General features: G+C 42.4%; 1 long non-coding RNA gene across 1 annotated transcript; it reads right to left on the reverse strand.

Annotated features, from left to right (window-relative positions):
- LOC115588487 (uncharacterized) lies at window positions 1–13,230 on the reverse strand. The gene is made up of 2 exons (XR_003985369.1): window positions 12,223–13,230; window positions 1–666 (listed from the first exon to the last, which is right to left on the reverse strand). It is a non-coding gene; the product is annotated as an uncharacterized LOC115588487 (long non-coding RNA).
- Between the last annotated feature and the right edge of the window lie 541 nt (window positions 13,231–13,771).

Below are 13,771 nucleotides of genomic sequence, written 5' to 3' on the forward strand. Positions count from 1 at the left end.
AACAGTTAAACCAAGATTTTATTCTGAACACCTGAGTTTCTCCTGAGAGATGAGTGACAAACCAATGGCTATGAAACTCTACATAAAGCAGTAACATAAAAAGGGGAAAAGGGAAGGGGGACAAGGCGAGGAGAACACAAAAAACCCAAAACAGAAGGCGCTCCAAATGGAGGGAAAAATAAAAGGGCGAAACTGATCTACTCTGACGAGGACTAACTATGAAATTTAAGCAATGAAGAACGCTCCAAAAGGGAGGACACAGGGGCAACAAAAGATTACTCTACACTGATATATCTAATAACAAATAACAGAAAGCGCTCCAGAGGAGGGAATCAAACAACAACCAAAATACAAAAACAGAAAACACTCCAAGGGAGGAAAATCAACTGCAAACAAAACCTAGCTTCACTCTGAGCTGGAAAAAGTTACAAAATAAGGAATCACTCTTCTGAGGAAAAAACAAAGGAATCGAGAATACAAACACACTCTTGGTCTTGGAAACAATGGCTGTGGCAAGGGCTTGAGGTACACGCAGGACTAAATACTCTGGCAATGAGACAGGGGAAGACACAAACTATATACACATCAGGGGAGGGAGCACAGGTGAGAACAATCAGGGATTAGGGGAGACGTCAGACCGTTGACACAGAAGGAAGGGCAAGTGACCTGAAACGAGAGGAGAGTTATTTTTCAAAATAAAACATGAAATTCACAAGACAGAAAACCCAAGACAAGACGACCCTCACCGCGGTGTGACAAGTATGGTGTTTCACAGTGATCGGCACAGTAGTCCTTTCCTTGAAACAGTTGCAGTATCGGGTCCCAAATCTTATCAAACATGTCTCCCTTGTCTTCATTATAAAGTCTCAGTCTTTCCAGGTGAAGCATATTTGCCATTTCTCTCAACCACAGATCGTACGTGGGTGCAGTGTCTGACCTCCATGTCCGGAGGATTAGCTTCTTCGCAATCACAGTACCAAATATGATTGCCTTTTTCTCATATTTATTGGCGGAAGACAAAGGGGTAGTTGCCCCAAGAATGGCTACAAGTGGATCAGGATCCCAACATTTCCCATAAGCCATAGAAAAGCAATGAAAAATACTTTTCCAGTATGTATACAGTCTACTGCATAACCAAAAAGAATGTGCCAGATTACCAGTCATAGACTTACATCTGTTCCAAATGGGTGAAACATCAGGAAAGAAACTGTGCAGTTTTTCTCTAGAGTAATAGAGCCTATGTAATGTCTTAAACTGTATAAGGCAATGCCTGACATTCACACAGCAATCATGTATACTTTTTAAACATTCATCCCATACATCATCTCCCAGTTCTGTATTTAGCTCATCCGTCCATGCTTGTCTAAGACTCACTGTGTTCAATGGAGTATTGTTGTGCAGGATCCAGTAAAAGAACGAAACAGCCCCTTTAGCGGCAGGGTCAAATTTATTTATTGCCTCAAGGGCCTCATGCTCCACCAGGGTTTCAAAGTTGGGTAAATACGTCCTGACATAATTTCGAATTTGAAAGAATTGAAAAAGGCCAGATTTAGGAATGTCATACTTAGCTACAAGTTGTGGAAATGAGGCAAAAATGCCGTTAATATATAAATCACCTATGTTGCAAATGCCTTTCCGCTTCCAGAGGAGGAAAACACTATCAGTCAGGCCTGATAAAAAAGAATGGTTTTCACATATGGGGTGTCCAAGTAGTTTTTGGGGCCTCGATATAGTGTTTTATCTGCTTCCAGATTCTTATGGTGTTGCCAATTACGAAACTGTTATTAAAGCATGTCTTCTTAACAGCTGTGGGACTGTTAAGAATGCAGGGCAGGAATCTGCCTCAGATAGAGGGCCCTTCTTCCACCATGTAAGAATAGCTAAGTGTGCAGCCCAATAATACAATTTAAAATTTGGTAAAGCGAAACCTCCCATATCCTTTGGTTTTGATAGGTGTTTTTTAGAGATTCTAACTGTTTTATAGCTCCAAATGAAAGGTATAATAATCGAGTCTAACTGCTTGAAGTATGATTGCGCAATAAAACATGGGATGGATAGGAAAAGATGGAGAAAGCGGGGCAATATAATCATCTTGATTGCTTGATTTCATCTTCCCGACCATGGATATTGGGAGAGTTTTCCAAAACTCAATATTGGATTTGGCTTGCTCAATTTTGCTTTGCCAGTTTAGTCGGAGTAGATCATTTGGATTTTTAGTGACGGTTACTCCTAGATATGTAAAAGTTTTGTAGGATTTCTTAAATGGAACGGATTGCAGATATGCCTTGTTAACTGTTGCGGAGATTGGCATTAGTTCGCTTTTCTCCCAGTTGATAGAGAATCCTGACAGACTGCCAAACTTGAGAGTCAAGAAAAGAGATATTGATACTTGCAGCTGGGAAATGTACAAGAGAATGTCGTCCGCACAGAGCGAAAGATAATGTTTATAGCCAAACATGTCAATGGGAGAGGTTAAAGAGCTCTGTCTGATACTAGCAGCAAGTGGTTTGATGATAATCGCGAACAAAAAGGGGGAGAGGGGGCAGCCTTGACGGGTCCCACGATGAACTGCGAATGGAGGGGAGATATTCTGATTAGTGATAACTGATGCGGTCGGTCGTGAATAAATTATTTCAATCAATTTTATGAAATAGGGTCCAAATCCAAATTTTTTAACACAGACATCATGTAGGGCCACTCTACTTGATCAAACGCACGTTGTTCATCCAGTGAAATAACAACCGCCTCTCCTGGATGCTTGGCATATAAAATGTTGAACAGGCGGCTTAGATTGAAATACATGTGTCTACCAGGCATAAAGCCGGTTTGATCTGGATGTACGATGGAGCATATGCATTTTTTAAGTCTATTGGCCAGAATTTTTCCAAGGATTTTTGTTTCAATGGATAATAATGAAATTGGGCGATATGATGATACCATCTGGGGGTCACGGCCGGGCTTTGGGATTAGCGAGATATTAGCTTTATATAAGGTGGGTGGCAGACCCGAGGTGAGCATCGTATGGTTGAACATGCGTAAGAGCAGAGGTGACAACTTAGAACCAAATGTTTTGAAAAATTCTACGTTAAAGCCATCTGGGCCTGGTGCCTTGTTATTGGGGAAGGAAGAGATAACCTGGGTTATCTCATCCAGATTAATATCTTTATCTAGCAGATCAACCGAGTCCAACGATAATTTGGGTAAATCCGGTGGGCCTGGTCCACTTCTATCGGAAGGTTGAAATGCTCCTCTCCAAGCAGTTTAGGAAGCAGCTTAGATATAAACTCCGTAGGCCGGCCATTTTCCGTCTTTTCCTTAATCCCGACAACACGGATGTTCTGCCTGCGGGAGCGGGCCTCAAGGTCGTCTAGCTTATCTTGTTGTAACTTGAAGCTAACGCGTCATATTGCCTCTCCAGCACCTCTAGTCGCCTCTCATGCGACCCGGTGGCGGCCTCAGTAGATGACACCCGCTCGCTGACTTCATTTAGTGCAGCTTTAAAATCCGAGATAACTCCTTTGAGCTCAGTGAACCTCATGTCGACCCTGCTACCCAGGATGTTTATGGCTGTCAAGATGTCTTCAATGGTAGTAGGAGCCGGGGTGATGTCTACAGCAGCACCAGCAGTTGGTGCCGTTGATGTATTTGGACTGCCACATCATGTCTGGGGTGATGCTGGTAGCGAAAACACTGATGTTGCACGGTTCATTATTGAGAATCAAGGAGCAAACAGAGCAAGTTTCATGGTTGGACATAGTGTCCATAATCAAAGGATCGAAAGATTGTAGGCAGAAGTAAACAGGGTGGTGTCAGGATACTAAAAGACCTTTTCCTCTTTACGGAGAATTTGGACTGTTAGGCAGTACTGACCCTCTTCACATTACAGCTCTTCACCATGTTTATCATCCAAGAATTAACAGATGAGTGGATGAGTTTGTGAGACAGTGGAACAACCACAGTTTAAAGACAATGGCGAGTCGGTCCCCACTGCAACTGTGGACAATTGGAATGCTCCAACTTCCTCAGCGTCAAAGGCCACTCAATCGTGTGTCTGTGCAACCCCCTTTTGCTCACCAGTGGAATGTGGAGTTAAGGCCCATCAACCCCTTCACTGATGATGGAAATCATGGAATCGAACTTTTTGTCAAAGCATGTGAACTGCTCGAGAGACAGTCTGCTAGCTTGGATAATTCAGTTGTTACACTATGGCGGTGTCACACATTGTCACATATTGACACATATTCACATAAGTAATTTTTTTTTTTTTGTGATCAAATTTTTTATTGATTAACTGAAATTAGCAGGATACAACACATATTTTACATAACAAAACAGATAAAAGACTCCAACAGATACAAAAATATATGCAAGACAGAGAGTGTTGGATTCAGCAGCATATGGTGAAAGCAAGCACATATTAACTGGAGCATGGGGGAATGCCGGGACCAGCCTCAGCACTTCCACACCTCCTCGCAAGATTTAATCCACACTTTCAACTTTACAGTCGCATCCATCACAAGAACCATATATTACACAACACACGACCTGCAAAATTTGCTTAAATTGTAAAAGCCGCCAAATTAATCAAAAACTTAAGACAATACATTAACTAAAAATAAAACAGACAAAACCAAATAAAGATGTAAAAGAAAGATGTAAAAGATGTGAAGTCTGATAGCTGAGAGGAATCCGTGTACCCTTCGTTCTATGGTTTTTCCGTTTCAAAACCAAATTAAAATAACAGAAAAACAACTTTGTTTTTCTGTTATTTTGTTTTAAAACCAGAACGGAAAAACGGAAAAACAGAATAACACAAAATCACACATTTTGTAGCTGTTATTCTGTTTTAAAACAAAAACAGAATAACGTGAAAATTTTGTTTTTTGATTTTTACTGTTTTGTTATTGTGATATTTGGAAAATTCGGATTTAGGAGCGGCAGCGCAGTAATTGTAATTCATGTAATTCACACTGAAAGCTGCGCTGCCGCTCCTAAAGAGACGTGACGGTAGACGTCATGATGATGAGATCGGGGTGTTTCCCCTGCGGTTATTTATCAAAATATACACCAGCAGGCGGTCGAGTGGTTAGAGCGCATGTCATAAACGCAGCCGACCCCGGTTCGATTCTGGCCGGAGGTCCTTTGCTGCATGTCACATCCCCCTCTCTCTCTCCCGTATTTCCTATCTGTCTACTGCTTAATAAATGTGTCTATGCCAGAAAAAATCTTTAAATAAAAAATATACACCTGCGCCCGGCGTTTAAAGGGGACCCTGCGGTTAATTGAAACCCGGCTTTTATTTGGTAATAAATGGTACATTTATACGCTGGAGCGGCGGCGGTGGCCATGCGCATCCGCGATTCATTTACAGCCTGGAGGCGGAGTGCTGTGTGTCTCCTCTCTGCTCTGACTGGACTGCTGCACGAGACTACTTAGAGACTGACCGCCTGTGAGTGCTTTTGGATGGGGGAGGGACTCACGGCAGCACCCGCTGCTCATTGAGCACAGTAACTGCAGAGTGATACGTGCTTCCAAGTCAGAGTCTCCAAACACCAAAAAAGTCTCCAATAACACCAGTAAAAGTCGGTATTTGTCGGTAGGGGAAACACCCCGACGTCATCATCATGACGTCTACCGTCACGTCTCTTTAGGAGCGGCAGCGCAGCTTTCTGTGTGAATTACATGAATTACAATTACTGCGCTGCCGCTCCTCAAGCCGAATTTTCCAAATATCACAATAACAAAACAGTAAAAATCAAAAAACTTAATTTTCACGTTATTCTGTTTTTGTTTTAAAACAGAATAACAGCTACAAAATGTGTGATTTTGTGTTATTCTGTTTTTCCGTTTTTCCGTTCTGGTTTTAAAACAAAATAACAGAAAAACAAAGTCGTTTTTCTGTTATTTTAATTTGGTTCTGAAACGGAAAAACCAAAGAACGAAGGGTACACGGATTGAGAGGCCACCTTAGCCCAGAACTGTTCCACCGGTGGACATTCCCATATCATGTGAATGAAAGTACCTGGAGAATTCAAATTGCAGAGGCTGCAAGACGGATCAGTTATCAGTTTCATTGCATATAATCTACGTGGAGTGAGATAGGTTCTATGGACATAATTAAAGTAATTCTGTTGGTGATTCGGATTGCGGGACGCCTCCCTGATACCCGTCCACACCTGCTTCCAGTCAAAATCAGCATCCAGACTAGGGTAATCACTTCTCCATAACCTATCTAGTGGTAAGTCAGTATAAGAAGCTTTCAGGAAAAAGGAGTATAATTTGGAAACCAAGCCGCTATTAACTCTTTGTGTTATGATCAATTTATAAAGAGGGTGAATAGATAAAGCTTGCTTTAGGGCAGGGATTCCCAAAGTGTGGTGCGCGCACCCCTGGGGGTGCGCAAGCCGCCACCAGGGGGTGCGCGAGATGAAAAATGTAATGGTGGTCTGGTGTGAAAATATTACACAGTGTCTGTGCGTTCAGACCGAAAGTGCACAAATAGTAAAATCCACCTTGTACACTCCACCTAAGTCGCTTAGTCACCCTGTTCGTTCTTGCTTCTAAATTTAAAGGGCCCGCGTTAAACACCACCACGCAACTACTGCTGTAGCACAGCCCATCCATTTACGTTTACATCGTTGATCAGGGAAAGTTACTCATTGAACAGTAACTTGATAACGCACGCACACACACACACACACACACACACACACACACACACCTACACACACACACATACACACACACACACACACACACACACACACACAGCCACTGGAGAAACTGCTATTTCAGGGGTGGACTGGCCATCGGGAGTACCGGGGTTTTTTTCCGGTGGGCCGATGGATGGCCGTTTGTTATTTTATTCATTTATTTATTTATTTATTTCTGCTGCGCCTAGACGTTTCTCTGTCGACCCCAAGAGAGTGAGAGATTGGTGAAAAAATCAAACTGAGCTTCAGCGTCTGTCCAAGGAGGACAGCAGCAGGACCAGGCTGCCTGCTGGAGGGAGGAAGAAGTCTAGCGTGAAGCTGGAGATAAACATGCGGGGATGGGTGATCAGCAAACGGGCACGCCACGAGAGAGTGTCCCGCATGATGATCAAGGCGAAACAAATGTCCGCCACCGTGAGTGACAGCAGAGATGAGGAGTTTGCAGCGAGTGCTGGTTGGCTGAATCGTTTCCTCCGCCACAACAACTTCACTTGCAGAAAGATGCCAGAGAATTCACCGAGAAGCTGGCGAAGTGTGTGACATTTTCATCCTGGGTTTTGAGAGGAAGGAACTAAACTCCTGTCACGCATTGCCACCTGGTCCCAAATAAACGCCCTGGCTATTATTCGGTAATTTACGGTATGATAACTCTCCCGGCCGGGGAGAGAGACATGCATCACAGTGCTCAGCTGCAGACACATCAGAGAGGTGACGAGTTTCGAGTCCCAATTTCTCTGGAACCGACCTGACTGAGGGACGACAGCAGAGCGAGACATTCCCATTGAATATCGCATGGCTTTTCCCCCTTTTCCACCGAGACACGTCATAGCTCATTACATAAATTTGGAGGATTTCTTTTTTTTTTTTTTACTCCCGCCACCGCCTTTTCCACCTTTCCCTCCTTGTCCACCTGGCTCCCATCCATTGCATTAATATGGGTAAGTCTTTGTCGGTATTGATATTATTGCAACAAATATAGGCCTACTGGGAATACTCACACATCCTCCTCCCCGTCTCTCTCTCTCTCTCTCTCTCTCTCTCTCTCTCTCTCTCTCTCTCTCCCTCTCTCGCTGCAGGCTGAGCGACTTTTGCGCCGCGCTTGAAAAGTTCCAGATGGATCCTCTTTTATCCTCTTTTAATTTAGGCCTATCTTATGTTTCTGAGCCCATCCTCTTTGTTACTTATTTTGTGGATCGTGTGTAATTTTATCGCACTTGTAAAGTTTCAGATTGATCCTCTTTTTTATTTATTTATACCTGTTTCTGAGCCCATGCTCTTTAATGTTGTGGATCGTTTGTAACTTCATTGCAATTTAATTCAATGTTCTGTCGTTCTAATTTCCATAACTGTTGTGTTATGATGATGTTGATGTTAGCTCCACGGTTATTTAATACTGCTGCAATTTTTCTTTTACGCGGCTGAAAAAATAATATTTATGTCAAAATCGTGCTTTCTGTTACTGAGCCTGTCTGTCACTCATCCTCTTCAAAGTGGAAGCTTGTGCGTAACTTTGTTGTATGATATTGAAACTCTGTTGATGTTGTTATCGTCATGCATGTTGTGGTTATTTGCGCATGATTAAACATGAGTCTTTATATGGCGATAAAACAAAGGTTTGTTGCGTATTTTTTTGGGGGGGGGGGGGGGGGGGTGCGTCAGCCCGGTTGGGACGTAGAAGGGGGTGCTCCGCAAAAAAAGTTTGGGAACCGCTGCTTTAGGGGAATACTGTGTGCATTAAGAGCACGTCTTAGTTGTAAATAAAAAAAGAATGAGGAAGGCGGTAAGGCATAGGTGTCTCTCACATCTTGAAAGGAGCGCAGCCCTGACTCATTAAAAATGTCACCTAGATAGCGGATAGTACTATTACTCCACTCGAGACGCTGTGATGGGTCTGCCTCCAATCATAAGACTCTTATTGTGGAGTAGCGGAGAGAGCGTGTGCCACTTGCAAGATATTTTGAACAGGGATTCAACTGTGTGCCAGGTCTGGATAAGGAAGGAGACTATTGGACCAAAACGAAGCTTACATTGTGAGTTGGACATATTGAAAAAAAAAGTGCCCCTTGCAACGTCAGTGGTTGAACAATGTCTTCCTCCAATTCACGCCAAGAAACCGACATATCAGCATTAGCACACACAAAAAGAGGTCTAAGGACAAAGGAATAAAAATACAATTTAAAATCAGGAACTGCCAGTCCTCCGTCTCCTCTACCTCTCTGCAAGGTTGCCAGTTTACAGCGAGGCCGCTTTTTATTCCAAATAAATTGTGAAATGCTAGAATTAATTCTTTTCCAATAATTAGCCGGTGGTGCAAGGGGAATCATAGAGGACACGAAATTAATCCTGGGTAAAATATTCATTTTCACAATGGAGATGCGGGCTTGAAAAGAATTGGGAAGGCCAGTCCATTTATCTAGATCTGATTTAACTTTATTCCAAATTTCCAAATAGTTATGGGAAACAATGCGATTCAGGGATGGGAAAATATGTACTCCAAGATATTTAAATTGTTGTACAACAGGGATATTAGGTGGGAATTGTAGTTCTCTAGCTGTGTCATTAAGGGGTAACAAGGCAGACTTATTCCAATTGATTTTGAAACCAGATAGATCACCGAACTCACTACAGATAGAGAGCAGAGTTTGAAGGGATTGGACCGGGTTCTCCATAAATACAAGTACGTCATCAGCATATAACGCCAGGTGATGGGAGGTACGACCTACTGAAATAGGCTGCATGGTAACAGATTGACGGATCATCTGAGCTAAGGGTTCTAGAGAAAGCGCAAACAATGCTGGGCTCAAAGGACAACCTTGCCGAGAGGACCTGGAGACGGGAAACAAAGCAGAAGTCAGTCGTCCAGTGAGAACTAGAGCAGAGGGCTTGGAGTACAGGACCTTGACCATATACAGAATTCCCCCCAAAACCCATTTTTTCCAGCACAGCCCATAAAAAGCGCCATTCTAGCCTATCAAAGGCCTTCATCGCGTCCAATGAGAGAACTGCCGATGGAGTATTCTTAGCTGCTGTGGCATCTACTATATGTAGGAGACGTCTAACATTATCAGCAGCCATCGTGGTCTTAATAAATCCTGTCTGGTCGCTATGAACTAATGCAGGCATGTAAATTTGTATGCGTCTTGCAAGCACTTTTGCATAAATCTTAAGATCAGCGTTCAGTAAACTAAGAGGTCTATAGCTGGTGCAATCAACTGGATCCTTATCTTTCTTTAACAACAAAGAAATTATTGCAAGGTTAACGTCTCGAGAAAAACAACCTTTGTCTATTGATGTTCTCACCATATCCAACATTAGTGGGCCAAGTTTATCCCAAAATGTGACATAAAACTCGGGGGGTATCCCATCAAAACCTGGAGATTTATTTCTTTGCATGGCTAGTGCTGCCCCCCTCAGTTCCTCCAAAGAAATTCGTGCATCCAGGTTTGCAGCATCATTTTCTGAGAGCCTCGGAAGGTCTATCTTATCAAGAAATTTAGCACACCCATCATTATCCGCTTGAATCTCAGATTGATACAAGTTAGAATAAAAGGTTCTGAAGGTTTCATTTATTTGTTTAGGGTCAGTTGTGATATTACCAGTATACGACCTAATGGATGGAATATCTGCAAAGGATTCATTGGATCTAATTCTGGAAGCCAAAAGATGGCTGGGCCTTGAGCCATGGAAATAATATCGTTGTCTAGTCCTATGTATTAGGAATTCTGATTGTTGTTTAAGAATATTTTTTATTTCCTTCTTAATAATGTCACGTTGTATTTCAATCTGTCTGGAATAATTAGTTTGTAATATTGAATCTAATCTAGCAAAGTCTGCCTCTAAGTTTTGTAGTGTAACAGCTCTAGCCTTGCGCATGTTCGAAGAGAATAGAGTGGTGTTACTCCTGATGAATCCCTAACGGCGTTCCAAAGAACTCTGGGATCTTTTACTGAGCCCACATTAATGTCCAAAAAGTCCTGCAATTGAGCTATAAACTGTGATTTATAAGCCTCATTCCTCAATAGTGAAGAGTTAAAACGCCATCTAGATGCTTTTTTAGACAGACCACCAATTAAAACATTGCCGTAGACCCCTTTGTGATCCGAAAGCGCCATTGGAAGTAGAGTGACATTATTGATATTCTGAAACAGCTGAGGTGAAGAAAAAAGAAAATCTATCCTCGAGGAGGTTTTGTGCCTGGCCGAGAAGAAGCTATAATCTGTCAAAGTTGGGTTAATGGTACACCAGACATTGATCAATCCTAAACTCTCCACCCAGGCCTGTAAGGCTGCAGTCGCCAGCTCCTGGTCCTTATTAGCAGTCGCACTAGACCTCTCAGATACCTGCCAGACAGCATTCATATCAGCATCAACAATAAATGATTATTCAGTCAGTTGCAACATTTCCTGAGTGAGTGTACTATAAAATTCCTTATCAAATTTGTTAGGGGCATAGGCTGAGATAATAGCTATCTTCCTTCCATACATTTCTATTTTAGCAATCGTCATCCTCCCCTTATTGTCTGACCATGTATCTTTAATACATTAAGATACAAACTTTAATATTCAAATTGCGTTTACAAACAATGGCCACTCTCCTACTTTTCGAGTCTGCTGAGGAAGATGCTATAGTGTGATAAAATCTGTTGGCCATGCGAGTTGAATCCTTCTTTAACAGGTGTGTTTCTTGAAATAAGGCTATGTCTATTCTCCTTTGTTTCAGCAAAGTTAACACACTGGTTCGTTTGTGGGGAATATTCAGACCATCACAATTCCACACCAAGATTGATAAGTCACCCATTAAATTGTATTATGCTCCAGATACTGCTCACAGATTTAAACAGAGTGGTAAGCAGCCAATCCCCGAAATATAAAAAAGACACATCCCTCACAATATTCCTATAAACCCCAAGGTGGCACCTTAACCCCCATGACAAAACAAATACACCTAAAAACATAATATCAAACCATACAAAACAATAAAGAAAACAAACACTTTGATGTTGATCCGCGATTGGTGTGAACATAGGGCCGCGAAGAAGCAGGACCCAACCCAATACTTAAAAAATCCAGTGAACAGTTGAGCAAATATAATGGACACAAAAAAACAGCAGTAATCCCCTTACCAAAAACAAATATACCAGCCCAGCCCCTTTGTTGAAGATAAACAAACACAGTAGGAGACAGAATCATCCCCATCTCACCTAGTGAAAAATAAAATAAAATAAAAAGTGCAATCCGGGCAGTGGGCTATGAGTCTGCATGTGAAGAAAATAACTCAGAAAGTGTGCAACAAAACCAAAAAGATTGTGCGCTTATCAATAACCATGAGCCGATTAGCGTGCATCTTAATGTCTGTGAAGGGTCTGACATGGCATTAGTAGCTAGGATTAGCCTGCAGTCCAGTCATAGCTAGCAACTTGTCAATAAACAAGTAGCATTACGGAATAAGGGCATAATGAAAACTCACAGAGTGAGGTACAGCCATAAAAGCTGGCTGTAGATATATTTACCAACTAGATGTCTGTATCATCACAGCCCGCTCCAGGCGATCCTCTCAGCAGGGACGTGATATATTCCTCGGCTTTACTCGGGGATTGGAAGGCTTCCACCGCGCCAGCTTTGGATTTGATCTTGAGGGTAGCCGGGTAGATCAGGAAGAACTCGATGCCATTAGCCCTGGCTTGATCCATGGTTGTGGAGAAGGCCAAACGTCGCTTCACTGTATGGGCGCTGTAGTCCGGTGAAAAACGTAGTTTCCGACCATCGATGATGGGAGGCTTCCTTCTTGCAGCGGCGAGGATATCTTGTCTGACTGTGTACCGAAGGCAGCAGAAAATCAGAGTGCGACTCCGCACATTTGTAGCCCCGGTACCGTTGTAGATGCGGTGCGCCCTCATAATTTCTCCCTGGAGGTTGCCAAGAGAGGGGAACCATTCCGGCAGTTTTTGAGTGAGAAACTGGATAGCATTAGATCCCTCCGTTCCTTCCGGCAGCCGTTGATCCTCACATTGCAGCGTCTGCTCCGGTCCTCCATGTTGGCTAACTTAAATCGCATAGTTTCCAAATCGGTATCATGTTCAGCTAGCTTGCTGGAGTTAGCTCCCACATTAGCTTGCATCACGCTAACCTCCTTTCTTATTTTACCAATTTCCTTTTTTTGCGATGTGAAGTCCGCCCGAATACCAGACACCTCGCCTTGCAGATTGTGGAGGCGTGCATCAAAACCAGCAAACCGGCTGTCCATACTAGCTATACGAGCGTCTATTTTTCCCAGCACGCCATCCACGCTGGTTAGCTTGGAAAGTATAGTGTCCATTTTAGCGTCCAACTCAGCCATTGCACCCTTACCCGATCTCAGAATCACCATTAGGCGAAGACTGCCCTGTATAAAAACGTCACGGTTCTTTACTCCACGTAAAAATAATTTGCTGTTCCGGAAAAAAATCACTCAAACGATCTTTATAAACAAAATTGTAAGCGATGGGCTGAGGAGCTGAAATCTACGCAGCCATCTTGTGCAACCACTCGCCGGACTCCCATAAATAAGTAATTTTGAGAAATAACACAAAATTGAACATTGTTATTTGGTTTCAAGTCTGAGGTCGAAATGATCAATCTTTCAGTTGTACCGTTTAAGGGATTTCAATAGACAAAAAGGAGTGTACAGGTCCGCGGACAGAAGATTTGCTTATAAAATACTTTTGCTTCATGACAAAATGTGATGTTATCACCTTGTACCAGGACCCCTAAACTGACACAAACTGAGATGTAGCGGAGCAGAAGTATAAAGTTTCATAAAATGCAAAGACTCTAGTAAAGGACCTGAAATCTGTATTTAAGAACAATACTTGGGTAAATTTACTTAGTTACTGCCCACCCCTGATTATATTATATATCATTATATATAATTTATTTAACCCTAGTGATGAAGATTCACTTATACAAATTCATTTTGTGTACGTTTTTTTAAATCAAAAAAATTTGAAATGTCTGGGATACACATCTCGTAGACACTAAAATGACAATGAACAAGTGCATACAAATTAGAACATACAACCA

Source organism: Sparus aurata, chromosome 9, assembly GCF_900880675.1.
Source record: "Sparus aurata chromosome 9, fSpaAur1.1, whole genome shotgun sequence".
Classification (NCBI taxonomy): domain Eukaryota; kingdom Metazoa; phylum Chordata; class Actinopteri; order Spariformes; family Sparidae; genus Sparus; species Sparus aurata.